Genomic DNA, 18707 nt, shown 5'->3' with positions numbered 1-18707 from the left:
ATGATCAAGATCATAGCAGACCTCTGTGTAAATTCCTTTTCATGTTATTATTCTTAGTGAAAGCTTTGAGATGGTGTTGTATAGTTATTCATATCTCTGTAAACATACTGTTCATTTTTGTCAACCAATTTTTTCCATAAATATAATACATAAGCACTTCCAAGAGAAACACTTTATTATTTTTGCCCAACTTTGAGCTTTGTTGCTAAAAGTAATTTACCGAAAACAATTAAGTGAATCAAAAATCTTCCAATGAGTCCAAGTTCATTTGCAATGAAAAAGAACAACAGACTGTGTTAAAGGTCGTTTATTCAATGAACCCAATTTGTATTGTTTAAATTGAAAACAATAAATTAAAGAAGAAAAAATCACTGTTAACATACTGTTCATTATTGTAAAACAGTGTTAAGATTTAGATGAACGAATAAATTCACTAAATATATGTGGATTGTATTGATATGTATTGTGTGACTTCTAGCATTACAAAATTGTGGTGTTTATGAAAAAAGGATAACACTTTGTGCATTAATATTAATGTCTACTTTAAAATTAAAAAAAAATATAACGCCCGAATAACTCCGTAAATTTACACTGAAAGTTAACGAATCATTCTGTCCTCCTTGAACATGTGTACATTTTCTTCGCTTTATCTATAATGTATACTGTACCTCTGCCATTGTTTCAACCATTGTTTATATATATATATATATATATATATATATATATATATATATATATATATATATATATATATATATATATATATATATAATTATATATATAATATAAATTTCGCGACAACCAGTCCCTTCTTCAGGACCAAAAATAAATAAATAAATTACATGGGTAAGAAACAAATAAAATAAAATCTAAAGCTACTATTAAACTTCTTTAGAAACAATAAAAAAGAACAGCTACATTATAAACATCTTTCGTTCACAATTTTAAAGAAGGTGTTGATACTGCCGCCGATCGCTCTAAAGTAGTCAATCGACTGCCAACTGCGCGCCTGATAAAGTTCATTAGCTAATAAAAACTGACGTCCGAATGAAAATATGAACACCCGTTGTTAACTCGTACGGCACTTCTGATTTAGACTCGAATTTTTGATTAAAAAGAGATAAAAAAAATTGATTAAGAAATTATTAAAAAAATGATTTACAAATAAAAAGTAGTAAATGAAACTAATAACTGAAAGAGGCGCAAGTGACAGATTTGATGAAATTACTATGTGGGTGTCAGGTGATGTATGGCTATGAGACGTTCATTTTAGTGAAGTCCATTTGTTTGTTCATGCCATCAGGTCTGAATGATTTGAGTTTGTGCATCCAGAACTTTTCCTTGCTTTTCCTCTCCGCGTCTGTCCAATGAGGATTATGGTCAATAACCAATACTGTCATGTCTTCCCATTTGTGGCCAATGTCAATTAAATCAGTACACAAGTCCTCCAGATCACATTCATCGAGTACAGTCAGAAAATAAAGGCTGAATTAGCACGAATAAAACTGGAGTTTGTTGACAGAGAGAATGACCTCATGCGTCAAAGAGCAAAGGTGGAAGCTGAAGCCCTTGTGCAGAAAGCTACTATAGAGAGCCAGCTGTTACGTGTAAAGGCTGAAGAGGACACAGAATTAGCTGAACTTAGTGTAAAAATTCTTCAGGAGGAATTTCGAGAGAATTTGGACAATGATAGTGAACACTGTTTACACAGTGATTGGACAACTTCACACACGAATCGTTATGTGGTGAATCAGAGTTTGAATGTTGAGAAAAATGAAAACGACAACAACAGACTGTTGACACCAAAACCAGAGCACGTAGCGCCAATAAGGACCCCTTATGTGACAACAAATCTGCCAGTGTTTCCAAATGTGTCTTCCCCACCTCCATTTCAACCGGATATCAATGATTCAATTACCGGTAATCTTATGAAAGCAGAAATGTCACCTCAAGTGAATGGACACCTTCAAGAACAATTCTCAGCTGAAAATACATATGTACAGACGACTTCCAAGAATGTTGTTAAGACAGATTCTGTACCAGACAAAAGACTTAATCCATCAGCCCAGCCTTTTGAAGGAAGTTGTACATCAAATCCTAATGCTCTTAATTCACACACAAGTTCTGAACTCAATCAAGCTGTGATGTACATGTCAAACTTTTTAACTAAGAAAAGCTTTATTCTTGAACGAGTGAACCCCTTCGTTGGAGATTCAGAGTTCTACTTGGCATGGAAGAATACATTCAAGAAAGTGATGAAGGAGATTAATGCCTCGCCATCCGTGGAACTTGACCTTATGATACACAACCTTAAAGGACAGCCTTATGAACAGGTGAAGTGACTCATCTCTTGCGATCAAAAGAGCATGTGAAAGATTGGATTCCTTTTATGGCAGCCCGAACAGAATCACAAAGGCCCTGAAGAACAAGTTAAATGATGTTATCGAGAAATTTGACTTCAACAACAAGTTGGACTATTTTCGTCTGTCCGATACCTTGAACGAAATAAGTGCCGTAAAGGATGACCCAAAGTAATGTCAAACGTTGAGCTACTTCGACACAGCTGATGGAGTAAACCCAGTTATTCACAAATTTCCTCAGAACTACCAAAACAAGTGGCGCGACAAAGCTATTCTCTTCAAAAGAAACAATGATGTAGTGTACCCTCCATTCAGTATGTTTTGCACCTTCGTACAGGATAAGGCATACGTCATTAATGACCCTGGTTTTGACTTTGACAATGTACCTCAAAGGAAAACATCACAACGATTCGCATCACAGAGCAACTCAGCGTCACAAACCAAATCTAACAGACAATTTCACAGACAAACCGTTACATCCAACAAAACTAGTCTAACAGAAGAAAATGAAAAGTTACGCTGTGCGATTCACAATTCTCACAATCTTACCAGTGATTGTAACGCCTTTCGTTCAAAGAGCATTGGTGAAAAGAAGGACTTCTTAAGAAAACATGGACAATGTTTTAAGTGTTGTGACGGCAAACATTTGTCAAATAACTGTCATGTGTATGTGAAGTGTGACACTTGTGGTAGCAGATATCATTGTGCTGCTTAGCACGATAACACTAACAGACTTGTACAGGCGTATGGCGGGGAGAGATCGTGCTATGACAGAACGTCATTGCCGCATCCTAATACTAAGACAGATCCCATTTCACAGGTTAACGCTGTGTGCACAGAAATCTGTGGCAATTTCAAAGTCAAGTCATGTGTCATCAGTATTCATCACAAGCACAGTCAACAACCACCAGTAAATGTGTACGCCATACTTGATGAACAAAACAACATGTCTCTTGCTAACCTGAACTGTTTGAAATTTTTGATCCGAACACAGCATGTGAATCATACAAACTGTCTACCTGTAGTGGATCCTCTATAGTCAGTGGTAGAAGATCTCATGGATTTTTAATCAGCTCATTGGATGGACATACAACATTTGATTTACCTACGTTGATCGAGCGTGATGCTATCCCTAATAACCGACATGAGATACCAACTCGTGAAGTTGCCATTTATCACCTCCATCTCTCAAAGATAGCGGACTTGATCCCACCCATGGATGATTCGGCAAACATATCACTATATAAGACAGGGATCTTTTAAGAGCACACCACGTTCTTGACCAGATAAGAGGTACTTCCTCTCAACCTTATGCTCAACAACTACCAATGGGATGGGTAATTATCAGAGAAGCATGCCTAGATGGAATGCATACACCATCATCTATTGACGTTATGAAAACTATATGTTCTCATTCTGAAGAAAACCCTGCTGGTTTTTAGACGGGGTCACGTGACCCCGTCTATTGGTTTACTGTCAACCGAAGTCTCAAACCGGAAGGCACGCGTAGAACACATGAATTGAGTCTACGCGTAAGAAAATAGTGCAGAAGAAAGTTTTCATGCATTTCAGTAAATATGTATTATAAAAACACACATTAAATCTTTTTAAGTCCTCTGTGTATAAACAAAATTCTATTTAGAAAATAAACAAATAGTTTTATTGATCAAAATATTCTTGCTCGGATTCAAATGTGGAATGAGTTCCGTAACTGAATGCACAGCGCCGTTGACGATTCAGTTGGTGTAGGAGCTCATTAATCAATAGAAAAGGTTGATGGTGAAATCAAAATTAAAGTTCCCAAACGCAATGTGCCATTTTTGAAAAATTGTGAATTTTATTTTGACAATCTTTCACCTTAATACTACCAAACTTCACGCCCAAGCCAAAGTTAAAATCGGAACGGGTATACACAGATGTTTTACAAATTAATAGGTGTTTCATTTTCTTTCAGTCTACTTGCGGTATGACTGCTGTTCGTCTCGAAAGGAATTTTGTACAAAGAAAATAAAACAAATCTGAATTTGCCTTCTTGTTCGTTGGCTCTTTAATTGATTAAACTGAATTTGAATTTTAAACAATGAATTGTAAGCAAAATCTATAATAGATTATACATTTTGGAAGACTTATACATCATATAATATATATAATCTTATCGATTGAAGAACCAAGTTAATTGTTATTGTTCATGTTTTCCGGCTTAGTTGGAATTAGGCTTGGGGTGAATTACATTGTAAAATAATGCATTACATAACCATTACTTAAATTACCATTACCATTACTTAATTTTCTTGAAGTAATGCATTACATTACCATTACATGAGTAAAGTAATGCATTACCATTACTTTGTGAAAAGTCAATAAGTTTTTTTTAAAAAGTAATATAAAAACTAAATAAAGAGGTTTTGTAAATATTTCATAAATACATGTAAAACATGCTTAAAATATTTACAGGTTCATATTCATGTTCACTATCAGGTTCAAATTGAATGACTTATACAAGATTGTTGTTGCAGTAAGGTTGGTCCCGTAACATTTACACGCTAATGGCGGAGTTGACAATATCTGTTATTTATGTCTCTGACTTCGGAGTATGATTTTTAATGAAAGGTACGGTTGTTTCGTAATTCGTGTGGGTGATGCACGAGTTAACACAAAAAAGTAGTAAGTGGCGAACGGATTTATTTTTTCCTATTAATTTTGCATGAATCGCAAATGAAGAAAATCGTGTCAGATAAGTCAGTCCTAAAAATCAAAATGGCGACCGTGACAAATCTTTTTATTGTCAAAGTTCTTGGAATCTTATTGTAAACAAAAATATTTCTAACGCCAGGTGCCTGTGTTTGTTATCGGTATACAAATGTTCACTTTGTTTGTTAATTCAGCAGTTTTAGAGTTTTCGGGGTTTTCATAAAACTTTTATTACGGATACCGTCCGACTTGTGGATTTTCCCTTAGATCACAAAATTGAATAACTCTAATGATTAAAATTATCGACTTTGATATAGTTGTTTGATTTTTCCGGTTAGTAGTAATTTTTAAAAATTTTCCTTGGGGTCCTATTTTACATAATATACCGTTGTGTCAATTTTCTACAATTATGAACGCCGGGATTGAGTAAAATTTAGACAAAGTATCAGACAATTGCAAAAAAGCCGAATTAACATAGATTGTAACAACTAATTCAAACTAATAAATTTTGGAAGCATACTGTAGATTCCTTATTTTATGTGAGTACTTAATTCCGCGATTCAACGATTTACCATCAAATCACGAGTACATAAAATCGCGATTGCCGAGATTTTATCAAAGTTTCATGTAGTTTACATGAAAATTAACAGCGAGATTTTAGAATTCGCGAGACGGGCTTCTCGCGATTTTACGCGGATATTTATTCCTCGCGTTTAATTAGGAATTTACAGTATTCGAGGAAATCCAGGACAATTACACATTCAAACTTTCAAGACCCCGTCTTTCGGTACTCTCAGTACTTTAATTTTATACCTTGTGATCAGAAAATGCATATTTCACACCCCTGCGAATGTGTTCGGAATGTTTTCTTTATCGTTGCTAAGTAAGTAATAAATCCAGAGGTGCTCGAATGAAAGTTCACGAGACTTCACCGATTTTTGTTCACTTCCTGTGAAATTTCGAGCGGAAGTATAAGTGTTCGGATAATATTCTCAAAATACGTAAGTACTGGTCATTTTTCACACCATATCCTACTGTGATTTATGTTAAAACGGGAAAAGCTTTCAAGATGTATGTCTTATTTTACCATCTAGCAGTTATTTATATTAAACGATAATATTCAGAACAGAGTTACCGTTCGTGTTCAAACACGTGTAGAGTGGTTGAAAATATAACCATTGGGTTGCTTAATAAAATCATAGCCATGTTTGATGCTTGTGGTGTGCAATACCATGTTTTAAAAAAAAATAATTGGTGTCTGTTTTGCATTAAAACTTAGTATATCGAGCCATTTTCAAGGAACATTCTGCATAAAATGGTATATAGTCTGTTTCACTATTGATGTTATTACTAGGTCAGGCGCGGATCGAAAATTAATCCTCAGGAGGGATCTCTTTTAAGCATGTTAGTTGTTGCAACAGCAGACAAAAACTAATACTTTTGTATAGTCACATTTATTTCTAGAACACATTTTATTCACCAATTAATGAAGATAAAGTTAAAAATCAATAAACCTCTAGATTTTATATTTGACTACTATATTAAGAACCTAGATACATGTACTGTGAAATAGACTTTATACACGAGGTACGATTTTTACTGCGAAACTGAAAGGGTCAAATAAAACCACGTGGTCTAAAATTTGAATGACAATAACAATCGCAGGGGTGTTTCAGAGTGTGTGGAGAACAATTCAATATTCAAACGCCCAAGTGAGGAAATTCTACCATCGTTGTCAGTCGAAGATCGAGCTTTCCTGAAATTAGTGGATAATGGTATGAAAAAGGATTCATCGGGCAACTGGACTGCTCCCTTACCTTTCAAAGAACCACACCCTGCTCTCCCTTACAATCGACAACAAGCGATGGATCGAGCTCTTAGTCTGGACAGGAGCCTTCTAAGGAACCCTACGAAGATGATGCACTTTCATGAATTTATGAAGTATTTGTTTGAAGCTGGTCATGTGGAACAAGCACCGCCCTTGACCCCTGAAACTGAATGTTGGTATTTACCTCTGTTTGGGGTATACCACCCACAGAAGAAAGATAAAATCAGAGGAGTATTTGACTCGTCGGCAAAGTGTGATGGACTTTCCCTTAATGATGTACTATTAAGTGGACCTGATTTGATGAATAACCTGTATGGAGTTTTGCTGCGGTTTCGTCGAGAATCTATTGCAATCATGGCTGACATTGAGCAAATGTTTTATTGTTTTATGGTTGATGCAGATCACAGGTGATATTTGAGATTCATCTGGCACAAGGACAATGATTTTGAAAAACCCATAGTTGACTACCAGTTGACTACTGCAGTGGCGACTTATGGGTTAAGAAAAACAGCTGACATAGCGGAAGAAAAGTGTGGCAAAGATATGAAGAAATTTGTTCATTTTGACTTTTATGTAGATGACGCACTGTCTTCACATGCAACCACAGAAGAAGCAGTATCGTTACTTCAACGGACGAAGAGCGCTCTGGAGGAACACGGTCACCTACGTCTTCACAAGATAACCTCTGACTCTAAGGAAGTACTAGCTGCATTTGATCATCAAGATCTAGCTAAAGACCTGAAAAAATTTGAATTCTTGGCTGACGATCTTCCAACACAAGGAAGTCTGGGTGTTTGCTGGAATCTTCAAGAGGACTTCTTCACCTTTAAAGTAAAGCCAAGCACATAGTACAGAACTTCTGGTTTTCTCTGACGTTCTCTGACGTTCTCTGACGTTTCTCTGCAGTCGTATATGTGAAACTGGCTTACGGAACAGAACAACGACTTGGATTCATTATGGGAAAAACCAAGCTAGCCCCAAAGCATGGACACACCATACCACGGCTGGAACTCTGCGCAGCTGTTTTAGCTGTTGAACTGTATGATCTTATTACTAGAGAAATTGACATTGAATTTGACAATGTTTCCTTCTTTACTGACAGTAGAGTTGTCATAGATTACATTAAAAATGAGTCAAAACGATTCTTCACGTATGTAGCAAACCGTGTGGATAAGATTCGAAGACTAAGTGAACCTGAAGACTGGCACTACATTTCCACAAAGTTGAATCCAGCTGATGAAGGCACTCGCTCAGTGCAAGTGAAAGACTTGCAGAATAGCTTATGGTTAAAGGGACCACCTGTAACGCATGAATAGTGGAACAAGGATCAAGAACTTCAACTATGTGGAGAAGAATTTGATGATGATTCAGAAGTCAAATCGTGCAAAATGGAAGTGCAACCATGCTGCAACTTAGGATCACATCGTTTTGAGAAATTCTCAACCTGGTGTAAACTCACTCAGGCAATCTTGCTGATTCAGAAAGTTGTTAGATAGAACTTACTACACAAACGTAGAAATGAAGAGGACAAAAATCCACTTACCTTGAGAGCTGCTGAACTTCTGATTATTCACGTCATTCAACATAAGGCTTTCCTGGATGAGATTATCGCCTTAAAATCTGGACAGACTGTGCTTAAAACGAGTCCCATTTATGACCTTGACCCTTACCTTGGATTATTGAGAATTGGAGGAAGACTTCGCCTTTCAAACCTGACTACCCAGGAAAAGAATCCTATTATTATTCCCAAGAAGAGTCACGTTGCAACTCTGCTCATAGATCATTTTCACAAAGAAGTAAAACATCAGGGTCGTTTGTTCACAGAGGGTGCAATACTTAGTGCGGGTTATTGGGTCATCGGGTGTCGTCGTCAAGTGAACTCTTACTTACAAAGGTGTGTGATCTGTAAGAAACTTAGAGGAAAACAGCAGCAACCTAAAATGGCCGACCTTGCGGAAGTTCGTCTTCAACCTGCCCCTCCTTTTTCATTTGTTGGAGTAGATGTTTTCGGACCCTGGGGTGTAGTTACTAGAAATACTAGAAGAGTGAAGGCGCAAGCTAAAAGATGGGCAGTTATATTAACATGTTTGGTCATTCGAGCAGTTCATATTAAGGTGTTAGAAGAGATGAGCTCTTCCAGTTTTGTTAACACATTACGCCGTTTTGTTGCACTGAGAGGAGAAGTACAGTGATATGCTCGAACTGTGGAACCAACTTTGTTGGAGCTATGAAGGAACTGAATGCTAGTGTTATTGATGTAAATAATAACCTTCTATCTAATTTCATGAAGAAAAAGGGTATTCAGTAGAAGTTCAACCCCCACATGCATCTCATATGGGCGGATCTTGGGAGCGATTAATTGGCGTTGCGAGGGAGATCTTGAACTCTCTGCTTCTGGATGCCAAAGTCACACGCCTTACTCATGAAGTACTGGTAACTCTAATGGCTTAGGTAACTTCCATCATTAATGCTCGTCAACTGGCTGGAATCTTCTATGATCCTCGGGAATATTATCCTCTTTCTCCCGCGACTTTGCTGACCTTGAAGACAACCCATACCGTGGACTCTTTCAACCTTGAGGAGTTTTCCTAGAAAGATCAACACAAAAACCAATGGCGCTGTGTACAGTACCTTTCAAATTGCTTTTGGAAGAGATGGAAAATGGAATACCTATTTTCACTTCAACAGAGAAAAAATTGGAAGAAGGATGAGAGAAATTTGATGGAAGGTGACATTGTCCTCCTTCGGGACAACACTTTGCATCAAAATGACTGGCCAATGGGAATAATAGAGAAAACACACCATAGTGATGACTCGCGTGTCCTCACCATCGAAGTTCGCGTGGGCCCAGAGATGAAGATCTACAGGCGTCCAGCAACGGAAGTCCTGCTTCTAATACCAAAAGAACAGTAGGACTTGGTTTAGTTAAAAATCAGTAGAAGTTAAGTGAATCTTCATGTTATTGTGAATTTTTGGTTAATTAATATTTTGACCGTGTTTAAGTAAAAGGGTGATATTACCATATCAGACGGGGAGTGTTGTGTCCTTGTATTTTTTCCGGAATTATATTTTCTCCCCATGCTGATTTTGTTTTTCTATTATATACTTCCGGTGTTTTAAGCACGAGTTTCGGACACAAGTCCCTTCAACGATTTTCATCTTAGTTATTTCAACAGGCAACCATGTAAGTTTAAAATGTTAGAAGTGGTATATGCTGGTGTTAATTTTCTTGATGTGTCAGTAATAATAACGATATCACTATTTTCAGTATCATGCTATTTTCAGTGCAGATTTTTCTAGGCCTTTTATGTGGAACTTTAAACAGTAACAGCTTAATTTAATTCCTTTATGTATAATTTTGATATGTATGATATAATGATGATTTGATAACTGTGTATAATTTTGATATATGAACAGTTCATTTATTGTTGGTATAATTTTCCAGCTTTCACAGAATGTCCAACAAAAGGACTGGTTTCTGTTTCCAGGCGTGTTTTGTTGAATAAATTGAAGATACAGAGTCTTTGGGATATTCTGTAATACTGACTAAACATCCCTGCAGGCCTCGATACCTTCATCGTGAGGAATATTCGTGTACAAAAACGAGACGTCTATTGTAACGAGAAGAGTATGGTCTGGCAGGCCAGAGGAAGGTGTTTTATTCAGGTAATCTGTAGTGTCCTTGAGGTACAGTATGATGGCAAATCTTCTACATGTGGACGGAGATGTAAATCTGTAAATTCAGAATTTCTCCGTGGGGTGGCCGATGGCACTAACTATAGGGCGCCCAGGCATTCCTTCCTTGCGGATTTTTGGAAGCAGATAAAATTGACACAGTCTACAGTTGGATGGGCGAAGCGTTTCATAAACATTAACACCAATCTCATCATTTTCATACATTTCGTCCAGGGTGTCAGTGATGAGAGCTGAAAACTCTAGGATCAGAGCCCAGTTTCTTGTAGACATGATCGTCGGTCAGTTGTCTGTTGGCTTCAGCTAAATACGCTTGTTTGTCTAGGACAACCACTGTGGATCCTTTGTCTGCTTTCTTAATGACTATGTCGTCCCTGTTTTTGTAGAGTAGGTCTTTCTTCTATCGTCAGACTGTCAGGGACGAATTTTTGGTTGGTCAGGAGCTTCTCAATGTCTGACTTAACAGCATCAATGTAAGACTCAAGTGCTCCACATTTGCCCGGTGCCGGTTCCCAAGTACTTTTGAGTCGGTACAACTTATATTCCTCTAAGTTGTGCAAGGGCGGAGGAGGTTCGTCTGTGTGATCATTGCTGGAGTCTTTTCGCGAGAAGTATTCCTTCGGAAAAAATGCTCTGGTATCCTCTCTAACCTTTTTGTCACCGACCTCATGCGGTGTTGGACAGAAATTGAGACCTTTAGATAGTAGTGATGTCTCAACGTCTGTGAGAGGAACCTTAGATGTATTCAAAACTGGGCAGGTGTTGGTATCGGCCAAGGACTCGTCTTCACTTGTTTGCTTCTTGCGCTTGAAGCGTCTAGAGCGCCGGGGGTTTTTTTTGGCAGAAGGACGAGATGACAACATATTAGACCTAGTTCTGTTTGTTGCTGGAACACCATCCCGAAGGAACTTCCTTTTTTGGGGTATTGTTGAGGTCATTAGATAGGGTTGTTTTGAATGTTGTTATGATTCTGTTGGCTTCAACAAAATCTGCATGGGATGTGGATTTATTAAGAGAAGACTCCAATGAAACTACATCTTTCTCCAGTTATCCCACGACAGACAGACATTAATTTTTAATATGAAGTCCCAACGTTTTATTTGAAAATCACTTTTTTAATAATTTCTTAATTAAATTTTTTCTTATCTCTTTTTAATCAAAAATTCGAGTCTAAACCATAAGTGCCGTACGAGTTAACAACGGGGGTTCATGTTTTCATTTATTAACTCGGACGTCAGTTTTAATTAGCTAATGAACTTAATCAGGCGTGAAGTTGGCAGTCGATTGATTACTTTAGAGCGATCGGCGGCAGTATCAACACCTTCTTTAAGAATGTGAACGAAAGATGTTTATAATGTAGCTGTTCTTTTTTATAGTTTTTAAAGTAGTTTAGTAGTAGCTTTAGATTTTTTCTTTTGTTTTTTACTCATGTAATTTATTTTTGATTTTTTTGGTCCTGAAGACTGGTTGTCCCAAAAATTTGACAATTTCTATTGTTCGTGTCGTTAGCAATTTTTAGTGCTTTATATATTCAGTTTACTGGCTTAGTATCTATATATTAGATCCGACACTTTAAATATGCCTAGTGTTGTTGATTCTATTCAGTGCTTTATATATTATATATATATATATATATATATATATATATATATATATATATATATATATATATATATATATATATATATATATATATGTGTGTGTGTGTGTGTGTGTGTGTGTGTGTGTGTGTGTGTGTGTGTTCACAAATTATGGAGAATTGAAAAAGAGTGTAGAAATCTTAAAAATCGCGAAAATTTTCTCTTTATTGAAAAGTTAAATAATTAGCATCACCAATGAAAATGTTTCTCTTACTTTTAATTTTTGGCATTACTTTTTTTTTAAATTACAAATCACTTAAATTCAGTATTCTTATTTATGAACTGAGAATGAGTGATGACATTTGGGGTATTTTAAATCTGGCCTTATACGTGGATTACACTTTTATTCTTCATCAACATGTAAATTATACTTTATCATTACATTATTATATTTTGTCAGAGTCTTAATATGGCGATACTTCTTCATCATATAATGTTACTTCAGTATAGCATGTGGATACTTCATTACATGATAAACATTAGTCGGGGGTTTTAAAAATACATTGTAGGTAAACATCAGGGGTGCACTTGGGGTACCTTCAGTACATTAACTCTTTATGCCCTGATTGTCACTAGTTATGCGCTTGAAATTTAGATTTTTGAAGTACCTTTCTTTGTCATATTAATAAGGCTCTAGAAATGGCTCTGATATTACCCAGTTGTACGGTTCTACGTCCATAAACAGTGACTTTACTGTGTCTTTTAGCATAAGTGGCCATCAGTCAGATCCTAGCTACGCATGATCATTAGCGTCCTCTTACATGTATTACTCATGTCTTATATTGAGCACCCCTGGGGCTCTTTAGACTCATATCTTACAAATTATGTAAAAACAACATATCACTGATGCATTAAAGATGGATACATTACCTGTTTTGGCACATCTGTTATAAGGAAACAATTTCTACACTGAAATGTACAGTCCTTTGATTGGCACAATTCATTAGCAAGAATCCGTATATAGTGAACAAAAAATGTCATAACATATGATATGGGTGTATTTTGGTAACAAGGCCAAGTACAATTCGACTGCGCATGACTTTGTGCATCTTTTTATTGGAGTCGTATTTGTAGGTGCAAAGTTATAAATTTCTTTTCATTTGTACTATGTTTTTAAACAAATTATTATTATATGCATAGTTTATTAGTCGAGAAATAAGGGTTTTATGACTTTGATAAGGTAAAATGCTAAATTAAATGGCGCTTACACTTCATATCGTTGCGCAGTATCGTATTGTAAACTATGCATAAAACCGAAGAAAAAAGAATGGTTTGCTCATTTATTTGAGGCGGCGATGAATTTTGATCCGGGCTTTGCTGAAAGCAAAGTCCTGGCTGTATGCACCAATTTTACTAAAAATAGACCAACTTCAAAAGTTAAGCAAAATACCAAACAGCGTCAAAGCATTCCACTATACCAAATAGTCACACAAAAAGCTACCCCACCTCTGTCAAATCTTTACAGATTTTTGCTGTCAAATAAATTTAACAAGGCATTTATTTTGTTTCTTATACAATACATATTTTAAAGACAAGTGTCTTTTACTAATTAAAAATTTTTAATTGTCAATGAGTCCATGACTAATTATCATTGATAACTTCAAATTGTTAATTAGTAAAAGACACAAGTACTGCTTTTGATAACATGCACCATGCACATAAAATCTACTAGAAAGTTGGTAACCGGCTGCACATAGAAAAAGTGGGGATTGCTTTGACAAAATGTGTTTTGAAATTAAATGTACGTAATTTTTTACTATTATATTCACAAAAAACTCTCTGACCATTTGCCAATATATAAAAAGTGCCTGTTTGGGAGGGTAACAGTTGAAATTGACACCCCAAGGAAACCATTGTCAACCGACGTGAAGCGGAAGTTGACAATGGTTTTCGAGGGGTGTCAATTTCAACTGTTATCCTCCCAAACAGGCACTATTTAATTTATTATACCGAATTTCTTAATTTTAGAGAATCGTTTACTGCTTTTATTTTGAAATGACCTGAATTCAAAGGCGAACCGTACGCGCATAATTTACACGCATGTAAAAATTTGTTTTATTATACTTTCATGTTAAATACTGAAATCTGATTGGTTTTAGACGCAGTTGACATCCGTTTTATTACCTAATCAAAGGAATTTTGTTGTTTTATCACAAATTAAATATTTGCGTCTATTTTGAACTGCCGGTATAATGAAGAATAATGACCCACGTAGAATAATGACCCCCCCCCCCCCGGCTGAAGAATAATTGGATTTTTCTGAAGAATAAAGACCCAGGGGTTATTTTTCTTCATGTTAAACATGAAGAAAAATGACCCCCCCCCCCCCCCCCCCGTATTGGTTACCCCGTAAATGAATCGCTGTATATAGTTTTTCATATCCGTAGCAAGCACACACAAAACACTCTTACATTGCCACAAATTGATTGTTAACAGTTACGTAACTTCTCTCGTCGACATACGGTGGGAAATGACGCAAATAAGGAAAGATTCATACACAATGAGGATATTGTGTGATAATTAACGAACAATAATCATGAAAGAATAATTGTTGTATATAATATAAGCAATATTCATTGGTGAATGAATTGTCAATCTTAGAATGATACATGTATATATCTTTATGGGAAAATACTAAGGGGGCAGGTATATGAATACTTATTATTTACATTTCATGAGGAAATGATTTTTAAAAAATCATTTCGCGTTTGTTTTGTTTTCTTCTACGTAATACATGGACATCATATTCTAAACATTTGTTGTAATGTTGTATTTGTGATCATGAATAGACTTTATTCTTTTATAGCAAATGTGTGAAGAGTACCTGACTATAGTAAATCTTAATATATAATAAACACTGATTGATTATAGTAAGAAAAGATTGTTTCTAAAAGCGTTGATAAAAGGTTAGGGCATATGTTAGGGGTTTATATCCCCCTTGATTTTGATCACACGATCTTTATTGTATCCAAAGTAATAGTGGAAATCCTCAATGCAAGTATAATTCATGAACAATATGAAGAATATAGAAGATGCGACGGCGAAGCGCGAAGATGCGAAGACGAAAGTGCTAAGTTGCGAAGGCGAAGAAGTGATACTACTATGATTTAGCTATATTATAAATGAAACGCAGAGGTTGCTTCAGATGCAGAGCCTGATCTTCATTATCAAGGATGCTAAAGAAATCTCCTACCTCACTCAAACCTGCTTGATAGATAGATGTGGTTGTTGTTAAATGATATAACATGATTCCTATGATATAGTATTGTATGATATGAAACACTATTGTTTAATAGGAGACAATATAATACCATATGTTATATTGTAAAACGTTATATGATACGATATAATATTTTATCATTTTTTTATATTTCATGATATGATATTGTATCATAATATTGTTATGTATAGGATTGTATATTATGACACAATATTGTATAATATTATATTGTATTATTTATTAATTATTTAATCACATGATACTATTACATATCATATTGCAATATATAATATTGCATCCTATGATATAATATTGTATATTCTATGATATTGTATCATACAGTATTGTATACTATGATGTTGGTTTCTGAAATATAGAATTATATCAAATGAAATTGTATATTTGATATTGTAATATTATAAAATATCGTATCATACGATCTTGTATAATATGATATTGGTTTATATGATATATTATCATATTACATGAAATTGTATTTTATGATGTTGTAATATAAATTATTGTATCATATGATACAATATATTTAATATAATTGTATTATATAACATTTTATTTTATCCCATGATATTGTATCATTTGATATCATACAATGTTGTATCAAATCATATTGTATCATATAATACAATATCATATTATTTATTAAATATGATACAGTATCATACAATACAATATCATACTATATTACACAATATAATAACATATGTTTCAATGTTATGATGTATTATTGCAATATGATATTGTTTCATATAATACTATATCGTACTATGTTTATGATATTGTATTATTTGATCAAATACAATAATGTATAACACAATACAATGTCATACCATACGTTACAATATCACAATATTTTTACCGTATTTTATGGTATTATATGATATATATTGTAAGTATGATAGGATGGAATTTTTAATTTTCTATTATTGTATTGTTTAACATATGATCATATGATTATCATACAATTTTTTAACAGGTGATATACGATATTGTGTCAAAACAGAGTCCATAAATATCCAAGATCATAAAGGATGGTTTTCATAAAATATGATAAAGGTGGTCTCAAAAAGGTGATGCCTCATAAAGGAGATGTCTCGTCTCGGTGAGCTATGTTATCTGTGATTACCTATGTTTTATAATTGCGGAGCTCTCTATCGTTTACGGGTTCCGAGGCATATTTTGGAAATTTTATTTTTATAAAATTAATAAAATCAAATTATCCAGGGGGATAGGGTCCGGACCCCCTCTCTCCTTTTACTGCGTGAAATTATTAATATTAAATTTTCCGGGGGGACGGACCCCCTCTAGATCGATGCATGAGGAGTGTCGCATAATGAAATTAGAATGTTACTGTGTTTGGTCCACGGTAAACAGACGGCTGGTAAGTGACAGGATTCTGGAAGTGCATATGTACAAATTATGGTGGACATTAAATTTTGTGTGGAGTAGATAATGATTAGACATAGCTAGCACTGGTAAACATATATGTCACATGTACACATTAGAATATTTATAAAAATTCATAGTAAGCGCGATGGCCTAGCGCATGCGTACCAATAATAGCCTGGATTAATCGGAAAACCTTGGCGAGTACGCTGCTTGCATTAAATTCTATGTAATCGACCGAGACTTGCTGCATGCAATCAAAAAAGGCGAAGGCGAAAGTGCGAGGATGCGAAGGCCAGAGTGCAAAGTTGGGAAGGAGCGATAGTAGTCGAAGTGGCCCTATTGGAACACCATAGATATATGTAAATGTAATGGTTAAAGGGGCATGGTCACGATTTTGGTCAATTTTTTTTTCTTCTGTTTTCATTATTTACAATGCTTAAGGAGAGCATTTCTACTGATCATATGAAATTGAGTGTCAGTTGTAAAGTTATAAGCAAAATACAGGGCTCACAATTCTTTGTCCTGTTAACATGGCTCGTGCCCTGTTGTTGTTTACATAGGTTCAATATACCAGTAAAAAAAAAATTCAAGCTGATTTGTCTATCTTCTTATTCATTTTAAGCATAAATAAACAGTTTCTTACGTTTAACACATTCATTAGGTCTAAAATTTGAATTTTCACTTCAACATTTAAAATGTAAACAAAAGCTATGTTTACATAGCAAAGAATTGCAAGCTCTGTAACTTTCTTATAACTCAACGAATGACACTCAAATTTTGGTTGCCTATTGAAAATGCCTTACTGAAGCATTGTGAACATAATGTGTGAAAAATAATTTTCCTTTAAGATGACAAAAATACCCCGATGCAATACGTCAATGTCTTGTTATAACGGAAGGATTTTTATTTTCTAAGATACACCCCTTCTAACAAACAAATACTATATATATATATATATATATATATATATATATATATATATATATATATATATATATATATGTTTATGTGCAATACTTATACTATGGTATGTGAATATGTGAAAGTTCAATAAAAAAAAAAGATACACACCTTCTTTCACTTTAAGTTTATTTGAATATGAATTATAACTGTTACTTTCTGTAAATTGCAGCAGTAAAAATTGTAATAGTAATAATACAAAAGACTATTTCACAAATAATAAAAAAATATACTGAAAAACTTTAATCTACAAGGGGGTCATTATTCTACAAGGGTCACTTTTCTTCATGTGGAGTGTGCTCATTTTTATGAAAATGACACTTATTCTTCAGGCAAAAGGGTCATTTTTCAACATAGAATAATGACCGGGGGTCTATTGGACCGCCGGTCAATAGACTGCGATCTGTTGGACCGTCGGTCAATAGACTGCGATCTATTGGACCGGCAACGTATTTCAGAACGCGGGTATGTTAATGTTACATCCTTTCGATAGTTCTAAGGGAATGTTCCTTTACATAGACGCTGTTTTTAGTACCTGGTGAAGCCAAATTCAATGTTATCAAAATGGAGTATCAAATAATCAACAGTTTTAAAGCTTTATATAAAGTAAAAGACTATTTAAAATCTAATGGGTTGAAGACTCCCCCTTCTTTGTGTAAACTAATATTAAATTGAGATATTGTAATGCATGCAACAGGTTTTGTGATTGTAAAAGATGAAAAAAAAATCTGAGTATATTGCATAATGGCACGAAAACCATCTGCAATATGCAAATTGTAAACCCCGAAAACTAAAAAAGGAATTAGGTAATAAAACAATTATTTAATGCTTGAACAGTCAATAGACCATAATTTTTTCCCTTCCCCGTTGGCCTCGGGAAATAGATCATACTGAGCTGTTCCCTGCAC

General features: G+C 34.9%; 1 protein-coding gene across 1 annotated transcript in view; it reads right to left on the bottom strand.

Moving 5' to 3' along the window:
* LOC128181669 (heat shock 70 kDa protein 12A-like) overlaps positions 1–13289 on the bottom strand; it is a 29453-nt gene extending 16164 nt beyond the window's left edge. The window contains exon 1 of the mRNA XM_052850151.1: positions 13083–13289. The gene's annotated coding sequence lies outside the window, so the exon portion shown is untranslated. The remainder of the gene's footprint in view (positions 1–13082) is intronic.
* Positions 13290–18707: the final 5418 nt, after the last annotated feature.

The sequence above is a fragment of the Crassostrea angulata genome, chromosome 1, assembly GCF_025612915.1.
Source record: "Crassostrea angulata isolate pt1a10 chromosome 1, ASM2561291v2, whole genome shotgun sequence".
Taxonomy (NCBI): Eukaryota; Metazoa; Mollusca; class Bivalvia; order Ostreida; family Ostreidae; genus Magallana; species Magallana angulata.
Note: the sequence above shows the minus strand (reverse complement) of the source record. Positions and strands in the feature narration are given on the sequence as shown.